The following is an 18,608-nucleotide window of genomic DNA, read 5'->3' as shown; positions in this document are numbered from 1 at the left end:
CTATACTGCATATCTTTGGACTGTGGGGAAAACCGGAGCACTTGGAAGAAATCCTTGCGGACATGCGATGAATGCCAACTTGCCCAGCCACCCTAGGCTTAATCTAGTAAACCTTTATACTGTGAGGTGACAGTGCTAGCCACTGTACCAACCCTAAATTTTTTTATTTAGAATAGTTTTGTTTTGTTTTGCAGTATTAAACCTTATAACTAATCACAATGGTTTCCTTTTGTACTTTTGAATGCAGTAGCCAATCAGAAATATTTAGATTTGTCACCCTGGAAAACCTGAATTTGACCCTGTATTTTTACTATAGCAGCAAAGGTCTGATCTGTCTTTTATCTATCCTAGGGCACTTTAGAAGAAACAACAGCTTTACTCAATTTTATGTTCAGTAAAAGTCTGACTTCTAAGTTAGTTTTCGTCAAGGAAATCTCAACGGAGATGTGTTGGCCTGGTTAACTGCATCAAGTTTCTGTAGATGATTGTGAAGAACAAAATATTAGCATATCAATTGAGGTAAAACTGTCAAAAGTCTCGTACATCCATGTGCTCTGAAATCACATGTCTTTAAAAGTCTGTGTTGTTGCATCACCATCGGCAGCTGTACGAACCGGACTCCTATGTTCAGCTGAGATATCTGTAAGTCTATTCAATTACCTCAAACACCTCCAAGATCAATGCTTGCATTTCTTCCTCACGGTGAGTTAAGTAATTCATCGTGTATTAGCAGTGACACGGTCTTCCAAGAAATCTACTCAGCTTTCATCTTCATTCTCATGTCCCAGGCGATGTATCGATTCCTGATAGGGAAACAGTGAGAGGGGGAAGAGAGCAAGGAGGAGATGGAAGGAAGCAGAAAATGTTAAAGTAAAAAGAGAGAAAGAAAAAAAAAAACAGTTCTCGCTGTGAAAGTGCCAGAAAAGAAGCCTGAGGCCTAATTTCCCATGGCTCCGGGCTCACGGCTAATTTGTGTTTGTGAGGAAACTGACCTCCTTGAAGATTAAACAATTAGCAGCTCCTGAGCCCTCAATGAACACAACCAGCGAGCCCCAGGAGGAGACGACAAATTATAGCCGGCAACTTCTGAGATTTGCGCTGTGCTCTTCCAGGCTGTCCTGTGCTGAAACAACACCTGAGACCACCTTACACTCGCAGGACCTCCTTGATTGACTTGTGCACGGAGGTCTGAATTGGATTTTTCACCGCAGTCGAACTTAGTTACAACAGTTGAACCTGTAGTGCATTGAAACTCTTAGAAATGGTTGATTAGCTCACATGGAAGACACCGAAACCCATTCTCTTTTGGCTGGCGATGCTTTAATGACTTCTCACTCCGCTTCATTGTGTTCGATAGCATCCGCTTTCTGCACATTTGTTCCATTTCTCACTAGAACAGGCACAAGCCATTAATAATTGCCCTGGCGTTGCTTTTACCGATGTTACGGAGATGTAGGGGGCCTGTTCAACCTGCATTACCGTCACCTACAGTACACAACACTGCTGCAATTCAACACCAAGTCTGAGAGTGTGAAGGAGAGAGGGAATTGCCTGGATATGTTTTGGCGGGGATGTTTTGGCTTGGCTGTAATAACATGTCAAATTAGCATTTCTCCAATTCAGCATGTATACAAAGGCCAGGCTATAATTGCTTTAACCTGCAGCTTCTTTGTGGTGATGAGGTAATGAACACTTTCGAACAATAACAACACATCCGTATTTCCCTCAGCGGCTCCGTCCGTGTTTAAAGCGTGAAGCTAATTTATAGAGCTCATGTTTGGGCCGTTTCCACTGGAGATACTGATTGTACTGTCAGATTCTCAGGATTGGAAGCTGTTCGGCTTATTTGCACATTTCATAAAGGCATTTTGAGGAAATTGAAGGTTAGGCTTGTTGTTTATGTGTCCCTAGTGGTACTAGAAGGGATTGCATTCTGCTTGAGCGGACATAATAACTTTGCCTAAAGCAATTGTGTATGAGTGAGAGCATATTTAGCACATACATTTTTTTTTTTTTTGATTAACTGTTAATTGTTCATTATAGTGGTAAACTCACTCAACTGCATACTTTACATCATACTGTTAGTTAGCTAAATTAATGTTGTTTCAAAATAGAAGATCCCCTATATCAGTTTTTCTTTCATAGTTTACTTGAGTAATTATTTCAACAAAATAATGACAGGAACCATCTTTCTGATAAGTTAGGTTAGGGTTAATTAAAAAAACACATGGAAATGGCCAGAGAGCATTGTTTTTACAATAAAATATGTATTTATAAAGCATTTCAAGAGTTCACACTTAGCTGATGATTGATTAAAGCTTGTTTGGCATGCTGTCCTGGGAGAGAGCCCTGAGCTCATAAGATCCTCAAGCCTGGGGCTCCCTCCCGATTGCAAGGCGAGAGGGAAATTTGAGCTTAGGTAGACCTTGAGAACTCCCCTGCTGTAGTAGCTAATGAACAGATAGTGATTGCTGTTTAGATATAACTACTTACTAGGTACATGTCTATGGTGCCAATTTGAATTAGCCAATTAACTTAAGTTGCAAGTTTTTGGACTGTGGGAGGAAACCGGGGAACCCACGTGAGCATGGGGAGAGTGTGTAAACTGCACAGAAACATTGGCTGGCTTGGTAAGGATTAAAACCAGTGACATTCTTGCTGTGAGGCAACAGTGCTTACCACTGGGCCACCGTGCCACCCATCTAGGAAAGGAGGAGGAGTAGGTGTGGAAGGGAGAATTATTCAAACTGAAGATGGCTGTTATATAGAACCTAGGGTATTTATAGTGGCTTAGGATTTGTCTGATTAGTGAATCATGAATTGGATAATACGAGACCAGCCGCAAGCTATCTTAAGCATGCGATCCTCTCAAATTAGTTTATAAATAAGCTTTAGTTAAAAATAAGAAGGAAGCAGAATATAAAAGAAACATTTTACAAATAATAGCAATAAAACTGTGATCAAGAAGTTTTAAAGAAAGGGAAAATAGATAGTTTCTGTGTTTAAGTCTGTTTGAAAGACCTGAGGGGGAAAGTCTAATGTAAATTGTCATGCTCGATCACCTCGTTTTTAAGGCATGTTCTAGGCACAGTGAATAAATTGAGATCATAAGATCTCAATGAACAAAAGGTGGTAATGGACAGAGCAAGTCAGTAAGGTACCGAGGAGCAAACATTATTGATGGCTTTGTAAACAAATAATACAATTTTAAAATCAATTCTGTATTTAATGGGTAACCACATTGTTTTTAGTGGGTAAAATGCATGCCACATGAATTGTTTTGTCTAATATATCATGAAATGTGTGTTTTAAATTAAGGCAAATCTTAAGTTGAATAATTCTCAGTTGTAAGATTTTGTATAGGCACCGTAGTGGCTCAGTGGTTAGCACTCACAGAAAGAAGGTTGCTGGTTTGAGTCCTGGCTAGACAGGTTGGCATTTCTGTGTGAAGTTAACATGTTCTCCCCATGTTTGTGTGGTTTTTCCTCCGGGTGCTCCGGTTTCCCCCACAGTCTACTACATGCACTATAGGTGAATTAAATAAGTTAAATTGGCCGTAGTTTATGTGTGTGAATGCAAGAGTGTATGGGTGTTTTCTAGTGGTGGGTTGCGGCTGAAAGGGCGGTTCATTCTGCTGTGGCAACCCCTTATAAATAAAGGGACCAAGCATAAGGAAAATGAATGACTGAATGAAGACTTTGTTCAGTTTTTGGTTGTCTTGATGTAATAAAATCACACATCTTTTGACTGAGTGAAAAATATGCAGCAAAAAACAGTGATGTCCTTTTCACAAAAAAATAAAATTGCAGTGAGTCTAGTGTGACTGATGTAATCTGAATTAAAATTGAAGAAACATTCTTATAGAATGGTTCTTGTAGTTCATAATAAGAATAAAAGACAAATAAAAATAATAATTAGGAGAAGAAAATAAAAGGAAAAGAAACGGAAAAAGAAGAATTAAAAGACAAAGTATCCATGCAAACACTGTAACGCGTTATTTACAGCATCTAATTATACAGAGATATAATTATCCCAAATTAATCAGAAATTAATCAGGCATCAACATTTTCACTCTCAATATTAGAAATACAAACAAACAAGTGTGCTGTTATTGTTCTGGAAAAACAATAGTTAGTCCTCCAACTTGCTTGAGCAATTGATATCTACTCTGCACTTGGAATGAACCAGATATGTTTTAAAAGGCGACATTGGCGAATTTCCAAAAGATTTGAAGCCCTTTCTTCTGTCACTTCATGAGAAATTAATTTTTAAAGCAACGGATTGTAACTAAAAATGTATTGTTACTAAAAAGTTGTTTTGATTATATATTGTATACCTCCTGGCTGGGGTTGAGGTATTACACTCAATATGTTTTTTTTTTTTTCATGTGTCTGCTTTTGTAAGTTTATGCACATATCTGAAAATTAATCATGGATAGATCAGTTTCTGGTTGCGTCCTGATGCAAAACATTGCACATATCTCTTAAGTGAGTCAAAAACATGCAGCACAAACAGTGAAATCTCTTTCCGCAATGCAGAAAGCATAATCTTAGATGAACGTCACTTGGTGGTATGCCGGTTTGTTTGGCACACACAAATTTGTGAACATAAAGCAGTAATCTCAGTCTGAAGGGTCAGAATGTTGAGCCGCCATCTCAGACCTAGTGTGAAAGTGGACCTGCATTGCCAAGCAATCTAAGAGAGCAGTATTTTCCCCCTGATAGCTCATACTATTTGCCCAGCTCTTCATCACACAGCCAGCCCTTTCACCCGCCTTCCATCTTCCACGACTCCTTGAATGTGTGCCCACCCCTAATGTAAGTGTAGATTGCCTTTATGCCTGGATTTCATCACCGTTCCTGCCATGATCACATTGCCTGAGCGTTTGTATATCTTTTTAAATGCCAACCACTTGCCGTTTACATTCCTCAGCGCAGCATTAAAACGAATTATAATCGATTCAAGCCATAATGAGCGAGACACACATTAAAAAAGGAAAAAGCATCCAGAGCGCTGCTTGAGAATATTCCTCACTTACAGGCAGCAAATATTCCTCACTTACAGGCAGTACTTACAGTCCCGTTCTAGCTGTGTGTGTGTGTGATGGAAGAGGTCAGGGATAGCGACGCAATCCAGCATTCATTAAAGCGTTTGCGTAACCTTCCAACCCATCCGTTATGATGTCTCTTACGCGTAAAGCTCACGGCTATGATATGAAATGGGCCTTCAGGCAGGTTGTGATGTATGCTGGAACCATTCATCCATTTTCCCGCCTTCCATTAGAGGGAATGCCGAGGAGAAATGAGTGTTTGCTGATTCTGGAGTTTTTCACGAGCGTCTTGTTTTGAAGTTGTGCGGTTTATTCCTGGGTTTGAGTTTGAGAGTTGGAATCTGAATGGAGTTGAGGATAACTAGCCACATGAGAATTTCCAGGTCTCATAATTACACTGTTAACAATTTCATGTGGAATCTACAGTAACTTACTGTAAATAAATTAGTTCAAGTTTATTTGTGTAGCGCTTCTTACAATAATTATTGTTTCACAGCAGCTTCACTAAAAAGTGCACATTATTGCATTACGATTAAATTAAGGTAAGGTTACAAACAAATATATGTTATTTTAAATAAACATAGTTAACCTGCAGTTATAATGCATATACAGTAGGTGATGTCTATGTGTACATGTTTAATGAAATGTATTTAGGTTTAATGAAGTGTATTAGTCCTCGATGGTTGGGATCAACTCTTTGTCTCTCTGTATAAGTTGTCCTCAAAGTCCTTGATGATTGGAATCATCTCTTTGTATGTGTTGTCCTTGAGGTCGTCAATGGTTGGAATCATCTCTTCACATGTCTCTAGTAGCCTCAGGGCAAGTGTCTCCAGTTAGAAATAGAGAACAAAGAAAATAATTAGCATATCTGCTGTTTGTAATGTATGTGAACAAGAGTGATTAAATTTCCATGCAAAAAAAAATGCAGCAAAAATACTGTATTTACATTTACAGCACCATTTATCTTGCTGTATATGTATGCTCTCAGAAATAAAGGTACGCAAGCTGTCACTGGGGTGGTACCTTTTCAAAAGGTACACATTTTTACTTGAAGGGTCCATATTGATACCTCAAAAGTACATATTAGTACCTACAAATTTTAAGAGAAACACGTTTGTACTTTTTTAGGTGCCAATATGTACTGTTGAGTATTAATATGGACCTTTTATGTACAAATTTGTAACTTTTGTAAAGGCACCACCCCAGTGACAGCTCGCATACCTTTTATTTCTGAGATTGTAGAGTATTTACAGTATTGTTTATCTTTACTGTAAAATATACAGTCATTTCCACAATGCAACTTTAAAACACATTAATATACTCCATTACTGTCCTACAGTAAAATACTGTTCATATTACAATTACATACCGTGAAAAGCACAAAACTGTTAACAATGTAGCTATGGGAATTAATTTAGGCCTTGAGCTGAAGAATCATACTTTAAAATTTTGAGTGATGAGATTTATTTATTTATTTATTTATTTATTTATTTTTCATTTGGATTGGGAACATTATATTACATATTTTAATTTTACTTGAAGATCAACAACAAAAGGTTCTCAGTTCTAATGAGATTTTTTTGTGTGTGTGTCAGTATTACACATTTAAAGTTGTTTTGATTTATATTTCTCAAATGTGAAAGAACAGCATATGTACAGTTAGTGTGGAATAATAGTATAACTCCAACTCCTCATATCACTTTAAACCACTAAAGATCTGATTCCTGTATCTTAGTTTTAATTGTATTAAGCATTTATTTCAAGTTTATTATTATTAATTATTATTTAAATGCAGAAAATACAGTATGAACAATGTACACAGACCTTCTTGCAGTACAGGCAATGACAATCGATTATTAACAATAAACAATAAATTAAAAATAGAACAATAAATGTACAAAATGCAGAAATGCATCATTGCTAAGTATTGGTGTTTATTTAGAAAAGCTGATGCCATGCACTTGTGTAGACCTATATACTACTACAAACTGTTCTTGCGCTCCACCATCTTATGATATAAATAAATGTGTAAACAAATAAACTCTTGTCGTAGTTTACACAGGACTGGTAGGAAATATGCATTGATACAGCTTTATTATTTGTGGTATGTGGTTAATTCCTCGCTAAGGCGCATTCAGAGAGAACGATCACATCACATATACGTTTCTTCCACTTACCTCTTTCAGTGAATTTTTCCCTGGATTTTGTTTTCCTTTTTGACTCAAATATGGTTTTCCAGCATTCCTTAAAGCCTCTATCCTTCAATTTATTCATGTTGGTTTTCTTTCTTTTTTTTTTTTTTTTTTTTTGGATTTGTCTTTTAATGTCCAAAGTGAAAATCGCAGCAAGGGGAATCTCAATTCTTCCTAGTGGATATAACAGTTTTTTTTGTAAAGCTATTTTAATGTTTAACAAGCAGACTCTAGGTCACGCAAAAATATCCCCAAACTGTTTCTGTGTACAAAGTTCATTCATTTATTCATTCATTTATTTTCTTGTCGGCTTAGTCCCTTTATTAATATGGGGTCCCCACAGCGGAATGAACCGCCAACTTATCCAGCAAGTTTTTACGCAGCGGGGACCCTTCCAGCCGCAACCCATCTATGGGAAATGTTTACAAAGTTTACACATACAATTAATGTCCAATGGTTATCTCATTTTATGTTTTTGATATATACTTTTTTTTCAAATGCACTCATTTCAATTCTTAACGTTAAACATGGGAATTGTATCTAAATCAAATATAAGCATAGCTAAAAATAGTAATAGCTTTTTTGTTTTTTATTTCAAAGAGGTAATGCTCTAAATCATAGGTCTCAAACAATAATTTTTGCTGAATATTTTGTTTTTGCTTTTCCGGAATTTGAACATCCAGGGACCATTAATGTCTATAAAGGATGAGAGAGCTCTCATATTTCATTTAAAATATTTTAATTTGTGTTCTGGCAAAGATAGATGGTATCAAAAGATTGAAACGAGGTAAATTAATAAACTACTAAAAACATTTCTTCTAAATTTAAAATACAAATGTCATCATTTGGAGCATTGGTCTCAAACTCAATTGCTGGAGGGCCGCAGCTCTGCACAGTTTTGCTCCAACCCTAATCAAACAGCTGACCTAGTAGTGTCGTCTTGAACACCTTAATTAATTTAATTAGGGTTGGAGCAAAAATGTGCAGAGCTTCGGCCCTCCAGCAATTGAGTTTGAGACCAATGCTCCAAATGATGACATTTGTATTTTAAATTGAGAAGAAATGTCTTTAGTAGTTTACAGAAACCAACAGAAATGCTGGTAAATGTATACTTTAAGGGTTAGTTCACTCAAACATGTAAATTATGTTATTAATTTCCCTCGTTTCAATCTTTTGATACCATCTATCATCGTCAGAACACAAATTAAAATATTTTAAATGAAATCTGAGAGCTCTCTCATCCTTTATAGACAGCAATGGTCCCTGGATGTTCAAATTACGGAAAAGCAAAAACAAAATATTCAGCAAAAATTATTGTCAAAAATAGTCATGTGACTTTAGTGGTTCAACTGTAATCATACAAAACTTCCATGCAACAAAAATATCCTGCAAAAGTAGCTTTGTTTGCCTCTGTCTTCTCTCTCATGTTAAGTCAAGGTTTACGTTTGCTACGAGCAGTATGAGAATGCTTTTCATTCTTTATGTGGACTTTTAATGTCTCGGGATGGTTGCTGTCCATGGATGATGAGTAGAGTGCTCGTGGATTTCATCTAAAATATCGGAATTTGTGTTGAACCAATGTCTCAGGGGATTGGAAAGATGTGAGAGTAATTAATAACATAATTTTAATTTCTGGATGAACTAATCCTTTAATAATTATGATGAACAAGGGTGCCAGTCAGTAATGTACAATCCTTATCCGAGATGATTACATTCACCCCTGTGTCTGAATGTGCCATAGTGAGCACTTTACTAGACACAGATGGTTTTCCTGCTGAAACTTCATTGTAATAGAAAGATTATTTTCTTCTTCTTTAAAATGCAGATGATGTCATATGACCACGAAGCGGATGGAATTAGTCTGAGTTCGGGAAAAATTTTTTATGTGGTCAGAACCCAGTTTTGCAAGGTGTAAGACCAATGAAGAGAGAAATGAGGAGAACAGCCCACCCTGTCAGGATTGCTGTACTGTGATGGATCGCACAGATTAGTGCTACCTCTAACAGCTCGCCTATTGCTGTGCTGGCAAAAAGATTTAGGTATAGCTTGATGTTCAGGGAGATTGGAGAAATCCTGCTTATTTTTAAGGCCTAGTCAGTCTTAGTCTGATCATGAGTAAGATTTGAATGGTCAGTTGAATAATTTGATTATTTTTCTGTTGCAATTATTTTATTCTATTAATATTATAATTACTGAATAAACGTTAAACTTTTATTTTATTTTATTTTAATTAATTTTATTTATTTGTTTATTTATTACTATTGTTGTTATTACTTTTCAAAAATAAAGTTTTTAATAATAATAATAATAATAATACATTTTGTTTATGTTATTTCCCCCTGTATAATTAACCGTTGCATTGACAAGTATAGTAGCTTTTATACAGCTACCTCTTGATGAACACACACAAACACAGTGGCAGCGAATTTTGCAAATGCACCATTTACATTTTCTTTAAGATAAATCAACCTGTTATCTAAAATGGGGCATTATCACAGAAAGTAATGATTCAGTATTCTGTGCAAAAGCGTTTTCTGCATGAAATCCATTTCAGAGTCTGCTTGTTTCCTTTGGGATACTTTCTGCAGTGGCAGATCTGGAACTGGGGAGCCACTAACCTCTTTTAAGCCAAGAAGTTGTTTTGGAAGCTCCAAATAAACATCGATGGGCCATTTATTCATTCCCTGTCTCCACCTCCTCCTCTCGAGTCCCACATTGCACGCACAGATTATGAGTACTTCCCACAGACAGTAGATAGTTTACTTACTATATATTCTATCCCCCTACCTCAACCTACCCCTAAACCCAACCCTCACAGTCTGCTTTTTTACATTTTCAAAATACTTAATTTTGCGTGGCTGAGCTGTTTTCCTCTCAGGGACTCAAAAAATGTCTCCATGAGGTCAAAATTTACTGGTATTGCTATACCTTTGGAGACATTTGTTACTCTTAATGTAAGTAATGCATACATCAGTGTACGTATACATCTATCTCTGTAAGGACTTATCGTATATATAATTATTTTATACTGTACAAAGTCAAAACGTTGTAACTTCAACTCTCACAGGAATCAGTGTACAATTTTAAATCACTTCATTCTGTGTGATTTATGAGCCATCGTCCTCATCTGGACTAAAAAATTTCCCCACAAGGTCAGGGTTTACTGGTATTGTTATACTTGTGCCACAATACATAATGTGAAGAATACAAAGCACGTACAAATTACCTTTCTGTTAATTGAGAGGACTTTGTTTCATAGACATCTTTTTAATGCCAAGCAATGCTTTCTAGCTTAACATGCCTAGTCCAACTTGTTCTTAACATACAGTACTCCTTACAGATAAACTGTTTAATATATTTTTTCCTCTAGAGAATCGACGACCAGTCTCTACGATATCAAAAATCTCAGTTTTTTTAATTTATTTATTTTTTAATTGTTTATTTTTTTAATCTTGTGAAAACATTTTATTACCACTAATATAAAATAAACAAATGCGCACACACACACACACACACACACACACACACACACACACACACACACACACACACACACACACACACACACACACACACACACACACACACACACACAGGGATGCAACAACTATAGATTTTGGTTGTACGGTTATAGGCTAAGGAATATTTACGGTCTTCACGGTTTTCACGATTATTATACATTCATTAATTTCAAAACAATACTAGTTTAGAAAATCACAGGAAAACTCATAATTTTAATGATTTTTTATTGATTCTCAGTAACCAAATAATACAGCACATAATAATAATAATAATAATAATAATAATAATAATAATAATAAAACAATAGTCCATTTGTCTTTTAACTTTAAAATAAGTGAAAAAAAGTTGTTGGTATTTACACAAGTAATAATTTTAGACTGAAACTTAAATGAGAGAACAATGAATAAAAAAACAAACAAACAAACAAATAAATAAATAAACAAATAAATAAATAAATAAATAAAAAAAGAATAAAAAAATGTTTGTCTAATGTAAATCTAAGCAACATATTTTGTACTGTAAGAATTTCACTTTTAAAGTGAACAAATGTTGTCAAAGGCTTCTGAACCTCTGTCTGAAAGCCTATTTTGATTAACTATATTATGAACTTGTTTGGTATTTTCATCTTTTTTCTTTCTTTTTGGAGTAGAAATGTGATTATTCCATACAAAGTATATAGCTTAATGGTCAGTTCTTGTCATGTGACTTGCAGTGCGTGAGGGTGTCACTCCGAACTGGTAAAGTCTAAATAGGATACATGGCCGGCCAGAAGTGCGATATGCACATCAAAATAGCAGCATTTTTAAGACGCTGTATAACAATAATTAATATTTTTACAGTACTGTGACAGTTGGGTTTAGGTTAGGGGTAGCCGTTAAAATACAATCTATTGGATAATTTAATAGATAACATAAATAATGCTCAGTAAAACAACTGTTTTTACGTTATTGTGAGGGTTGTATTTAGGGTTGGGGTAGGAGTAGATGCTAATAAAGTACAATTAATGAGAAATGTAAAAAATAATATAAAACATTGTTGTTAATTTCCAGCGCAACCATATCTGATCTGATGTAAGAAAATAAATAACAAACTTGTGTGCGCAGAAGACACAAAATGTGAATGGCCCTTAGTTAATAGCCTCAGCCATAGTTAATCCAGAGTGTGTGTGCATATTAGCCTTGATGTGCAAGCTTGGAATGTTAAACTTGGGAACAGTTGGCATAACTTTGTTTAGTTGCAGTAGTTTTGTTCTATGCAGAAACGCGGGGTTGAGAAGCCTTTACGATTATTTGGTCACCCACTGAAGGTAAGTAGAACTGTGCCTTGTCAGTACCTGGATGGCAGACCACAAGGGAAAGCTAGGTTGCCAGGCCAGCAGTGGGCACTCAACCTGTGGTCTGTGTGGGTCCTAACGCCCCAGTACAATGAAGGGGACTCTATACTGCTCAGTGAGCACCGTCTTTCAGATGAGATGTTAAATCGAGGTCCTGACTCTCTGCGCTCATTAAAAAAAAAATCACAGGATGTTTTTCAAAAAAAAGAGTAGTGGTTTAACCCTGGCATCCTGACCAAATTGGCCCACTGGCCTCTGTCCATCATGGCCTCTTAATTATCCCTGTACCATAATTGGCTTCATCACTCTGTTTCCTCTACACCAATCAGCTGGTGTGTGGTGTGCGGTCTGGCGCAATATGGTTACAGTCACGTCATCTAGGTGGATGCTGCACACTGGTGGTGGATATGGAGAATCTCTCCATTGTGTGAAGTGCTTTGAGTGTCCAGAAAAGCACTATATAAATGTAGGTAATTATTATTATTAATTAACCATGATGAATTAAAACGCGATTAATAGTGTATCCCTACACGCATACACAAAAACACACAATCACACACATCAGATTTCCTGTAAGGGAAGGAGCTTTTTCCCTCCAAGCTTTGGTACATCTTTGTACATTTATTTCTAGAGAAAAATTAGCCAGGGAAAAATCCTTCTCCCGCTTTTAATGACAGAAGCGGAAGGGGGGAGGATCGGGAGACTCTAGTCGATGTAATTAATGAGGACTTCTTGCTTACAAGATGAAAATTCATTTCGCAGGCTATGTGAAGACATGAGACGGCCTCCCGCATGAAGGATACACCGTAACACTGCGAGCAGGCAGGGGGGTAATTGATGACGGGCTGCTGCTGCTGTAAATGTGCTGTAAAAGCCATTAGGAAGGGTTTCAGTCATGGCAGTCTGATGCCTGCACAGATAGACCAGCCCAAGAGAGAGAGAGAGAGCGGCGAAAAACACAACACAAGTGCTTTTCAGACTCGAATACGGCTTTTGGAAACTCCGTTCCCACCAGCTGTCAGCACATTTCTTGCACTCTCTAATTGCCAATGACCCAGTGCTCTGAAACTGTGAGAGTTGCCATACAGCAGCAAATTAAATGCCTTTGGTTGCGGCCTCCATGTGATGAGCCTGTGATAATAAATATTCCTGCTATTAGCGGATGACATGGATTTATGACTTGATCAACATCACCAAAAATAGGAACCGGGCCTCTGTGAGATGGGAGGATGGGATTATGGGTCTGTCCTTGGTTTGAGATCTCTGTGCCTCAGGGTTTTTTGGTTTTTCTCCAGGTTTTCTGTGCAGGGAGACTCCTGAAAGGAAGCTTCTTTTCGTTGGTGTCCTGCTGATTGGTTAAAACATGAGTGTACCTTGTTCTTGTGCCATGGAAGATGATATCCAGCTTGCTTAGCCAAAAGCATGCCAAGATAACATCCTCACAACAGTATAGGGCTTCCACTAGACTGAATCGTTGATACAAGGCAGGACGGATTCTAACGTTGTTGTTTATGCCGAATTTTGACCCTGTCATTTGAATTTTCTGACAAAAATCATCAGACTATGGAGCCTTTTTCTATTTTTCTGTCGTTGGGTTTTGGAAACGAGTGATTGTAGTGGTTGTAATGAATGATTTTCTGAGTTATTGTTGTCTTTCTATCAGCTCAAACCAATCAGGGGTGTGTTTCCCAAAAAACACAGCTGAATTACTAAAGTATGAGGCATGGTTCAGGAAAAATAAACAATGTAAGAGAGCAATGTTTCCTGAACTCTTTCTGAGATTTAACATTTGAGCCATGTTAGTTAAAGCTTTTTTTTTGCTTAAATGAGCAACATTCATTCATTCATTCATTTTCTTGTCAGCTTAGTCCCTTTATTAATCCGGGGTCGCCACAGCAGAATGAACCGCCAACTTATCCAGCACCTTTTTATGCAGCGGATGCCCTTCCAGCCGCAAAACATCCACACACACATTCACACACACTCATACACTAAGGACAATTTAGCCTACCCAATTCACCTGTACCGCATGTCTTTGGACTTTGGGGGAAACTGGAGCATCCGGAGGAAACCCACGCAAAGGCAGGGAGAACATGCAAACTCCACACAGAAACACCAACTGAGCCGAGGTTCGACCCAGCGACCTACTTGCTGTGAGGCGACAGCACTACCTACTGCGCCACTGCCTCAAATAAATGAGCAACATATGCTTATATATTAAAATTGTATATAAATGTTTTACACATTATGTAAAATACAAGTTAAGCCTGCCTTCTAGTTCAGGAACCAATCACTGATCGCTATAGATTGACAATACTCTGGGAGAGGGGCTCAGACCAGATATCAGATTTTTGTGATTAGAACGTTTAGAAATAAAAATTTTTTTTTTTAAAAATTTGTTTTTTAGTGTTTCCTAATATGAAATTCAATCATAAGCTTGGCAAGCAGTTTTGGAGAATTTAATGTTTCCTCATTTAGACAGAATGCCCGAGCATACTGCCCGAGAGGCATTTCAAAGATGGCTGCCGAGTGAAATGACTTGTCTTAAAGGAACTTTAGCATTACCTAAAAGATGATATGTTTAGGGTAATGACTTCATAAATATGATAACATACATTCAAAACTTAATTTTAATACCTCAATAGATGCTTTGAGTGTTACTGCTCCCCCCCCCCATATTTCCCTCAATTTCTGAAATAGTAATAAGTATTTCTAATAACTTATTTATTTTATCCATCCATCCATCCAAGGTGTTTTTCACGATACTAGTATTCAACTTAAATTGACTTTTAAAGTCTTAACTTGGTTAATTTGACAAGTTAAGGTAATAAGACAAGCCACTGTATGACAGTGGTTTGTACTGTAGACAATTGAAATAAAATAATGCTTATAAATAATAATAATAGTAATTTAATAAAACAAATAAGACTTTCTCCAGAAGAAAATATTATAGGAAATACTGTGGAAAAATTCCTTGCTCTGTTAAATCATTTAGCAAAAAACTTAAAAAAGAAAACAATGCACAGCAGGGCTAATACATTTTGACTTCAACTGTATATGATGTCTTAAATGAGATTGCTGTGGTAATTCTAGTAATAGTACTCTGGTAGTTTGAGTGTGTTAAAGTGTGTTGCTCTTGTTTTCCTATTTTTTCATATAAAATAAAAAAAGGAAATTCAAGCACCACAAATTCACTATTTTAGAGAAAACTTTCAAAACAAACACCCTGGTTAGTCAAAATGGTTTCACTTTCTCTGCAAATCCTCCACAGCTCAGTAGAGATAAACCGCAGCTTATACTCTCCCAATGCCTGTCAGGGTAAACTCAGGCTTTTAGACTAGAAGTTTCTATCCTGATACGTTCTTCGGTCTCAGAGGAATGTCTTTTTCTCTGTCTGGTGTCAATGAGACCGCGTCTGGGATCATGGCTAATAAGGCATGGAGTGTGGTCAGCACAGCCCTTTCGACTGAGAACACAGTGAGCTCTACTTCACTTTCCGAGAGCTAGAAAAGACAAAACAGAAGAGATAAAGGAGGCTGTTCACTTTCGGGACTGTGCTGTTCTCCTCCAGGACACACAGGAGACTGGTGGTCAGGAACAAAGGGACGGGGACAGAATGTGTAGTGTACTGTAGAAAGAAACATCCCTCATCTTAAAGAGTCACACTAAACTTTTGGTAATGCAGTGACATCTGAGATAGAGAGGCCTCTGAGTAAAAGTAAAATGCAGACAAACTCAATAATTGCTTCATTTTTTTTTCATTCGAAAAATACATTTAAAAAAATGTTTGTCCATATTTTACCCAAACTTATTGAAGCAGTGTATAGCATTCTTATTGTCATTGTCTTTTTTGATTAATCTATATCAGGAATCACTAAACTCTTTCTTGGAGGTCTGGTGTGCTGCAGATTTTAGCTAGCAACCCTAATCAAACACACCCCAATAAGCTAATCAAGGTCTTACTAGGTATACTTAAAACACCCAGGCAGGTGTGTTGAGGGAAGTTGGATTTAAACCCTGCAGGGCACCGGACCTCCAGGAAGGAGATTGGTGACCCCTGATCTATATCCTGTCATTTGCCCTATTATGGGTTTTTAAAAATTACCTTCATTGCCAGGGGTGTCCAAACTTGGTGCTGGAGGGTCAGTGTCCTGCATAGTTTAGCTCCAACTTTCTTCAACACATCTCCCTGGAAGTTTCTAGTATACCTAGAAAGAGCTTGATTAGCTGGTTCAGGTGTGTTTATTTGGTTGGACGCTTCCCCTCCAGGACCGAGATTGAACACGCTTGTTTTATGCAATGTGTAACACAGCTCTAAGTGAATGTAAACATCCAGTCTAGGTTTAAATGTGGAAGTGCACCATGTTTAAAACTATTGATTTTTAAAAGAAAGAGTTAACTTAGAGTCGAATCAATGATTCATTTTGTGTACGGATATTTTGCCTACTTGTATCAGCATCGATTTGAGTCATCGGCAAATATGAAGTGCCGGATCCGGTAAAACATGAACTCGGCTTTCCCTTCAAACACTTGCAAAGTGAAGAGGATCATGGGATTGATCATGATGCGAAGATAACTGGCAGTTGCTAGAGATGCGGCTGTGGGGAATAAAGTTGTAAAGTTCATTTTCACAACAACACCACAGTATAGCCAACACCCAGCAAGCATTTTTGGTTTTTAAAAGATGTCTAATATAGATGCCTAAACATAGTCGTCTTGGCTAAAACAAGGCTAAATATGGGCTGTCAGTGAAAATTAAATAGACGTCTAAGAATAGGCCAAAACTACACTAGTCATCAAATAAACTTAAATGAATGACTACACATATAAAGTCTGTCTAATCTGTTTCTTTTTTCTAGTTTTGACCTATTCTTCACTGACAGCCCAAGTTTAGCCTTGTTTTAGCAAACCTGTCTATGTTTAGATTTCAATTAGATGTCCGCAGCTGATCATTAGCTGGCTTTTTTTTTATTAAAGGAAGGATCAGCAAAGATTATCAATGTATGGGACCTTGTCAGTAACTCTTACATTGTTTATTTGGACCAGTTTCTTCTCTCTCCAGATACTCCTGGTGTTTCTAAGTGTAGTTTGGATAATATGTATTTAATTGTGTGTTATAACACGTAATCGTTCCGTGCAGGTTAATATAATATAATATATATATATATATATATATATATATATATATATATATATATATATATATATATATATATATATATATATACAATAACATGACGAATGACTCTTTTTTTACTGATTTAAATGCGTTTCTGAGTTTACGATACCCTGCTATTTGTCATTGCTATGTGGACCATCAGCTGTTCCTACACAAGTGCAACGAATTTTCAAAATAGTCAAACTTTTGCCACTGTGTGGATTAATATTGAATGTGTGTCATTGTTATTACTTGGGGTTAGGGTTAAGAATAGCGTATATAGTAGTGTTTATCTGCATAGCTTTAATGCACACCTGCATTAGCCTCACACATATACTCTGTATTCTAGCTACTTCATAACGGTGGTGGGCGTTTCCTTCTGTCTTGCACTGAACCCAATCAACTAATCACAACAGACTTAATCATTAGACTTAGTCACTAGCACAGATTAGCATCACGCAAAGTACAAAGGAGGGGTTTGGGAACATATGAACCGCTGAACAAATTTGGGAGACATTGGCATAATTAGTTAAAAATAAATGCATATTACATAACAATGAAAGTGCCAAAAAACAAAAATATGACATTTTATAATGCATAAAAAAATTATCATATACTGATTCTTTTTGGACATTTTATTTTATTTATTTGCTAATTTATTTATTTATTTATTTATTTATTTATTTATTTTAACTGCCACAATACACCAATAAACCAAAATCTGTAATGACAGCTCAACACCATCGAGTCAAATCCAGTTAAACACATTTATCTCAAGTTTAATCTGAGCCCTCTAGTGAATCTGCTACTATTTTCACCATCATTTCATGAGACATTTACTTGATAAATTGTCTCCCAGAGTGCTTCAGAGAGCAATAAACCTATTATTTATAGGTGCACAAGCCTTCGGACAATTGTTAATGTCACCGTGTCCTGACCTCACAGCTGAGTTCAGAGCTCTAGTGTTCAGTCGACTGAGTCGGGCCTGCGAAAGTGTTTATGATACTAATATCACTCAGTCCCATATGGAGAGGGCAGACCCATAGACTTGCGACTGGGATGGTAGAGGACACGGTTACCAGACCGTAGCCCTGTCACGCAGAGATGCAATCATGACTGTCATTATTACCATTTAGTCCTTCACCAGATGCCCTGTTAACAGGCCACCAAACCTGACTAAAGTAAGCATGAATGGATCAATTCGGTCACACTTTATTTTAAGGTTCAATTCTCCCTATTAACAAACAATTAACTATGTCTTTTGTCTCAATAAACTTATAATTGGCTGCTTATAGATAGTTAAGTTTAGGGATCAGGGAATATGATCATGTAGAATATTTACTATATAAGCAG

General features: G+C 36.8%; 1 protein-coding gene across 6 annotated transcripts in view; it reads left to right on the top strand.

The window, feature by feature from the left end:
- erbb4b (erb-b2 receptor tyrosine kinase 4b) overlaps positions 1–18,608 on the top strand; it is a 655,930-nt gene that overhangs the window by 289,061 nt on the left and 348,261 nt on the right. The window lies entirely within an intron of this gene.

The sequence above is a fragment of the Danio rerio genome, chromosome 9, assembly GCF_052040795.2.
Source record: "Danio rerio strain M-AB ecotype USA chromosome 9, GRCz13ab, whole genome shotgun sequence".
Taxonomy (NCBI): Eukaryota; Metazoa; Chordata; class Actinopteri; order Cypriniformes; family Danionidae; genus Danio; species Danio rerio.
The sequence above is the reverse complement of the archived record's forward strand: the minus strand, read 5'-3'. Positions and strand labels throughout refer to the sequence as shown.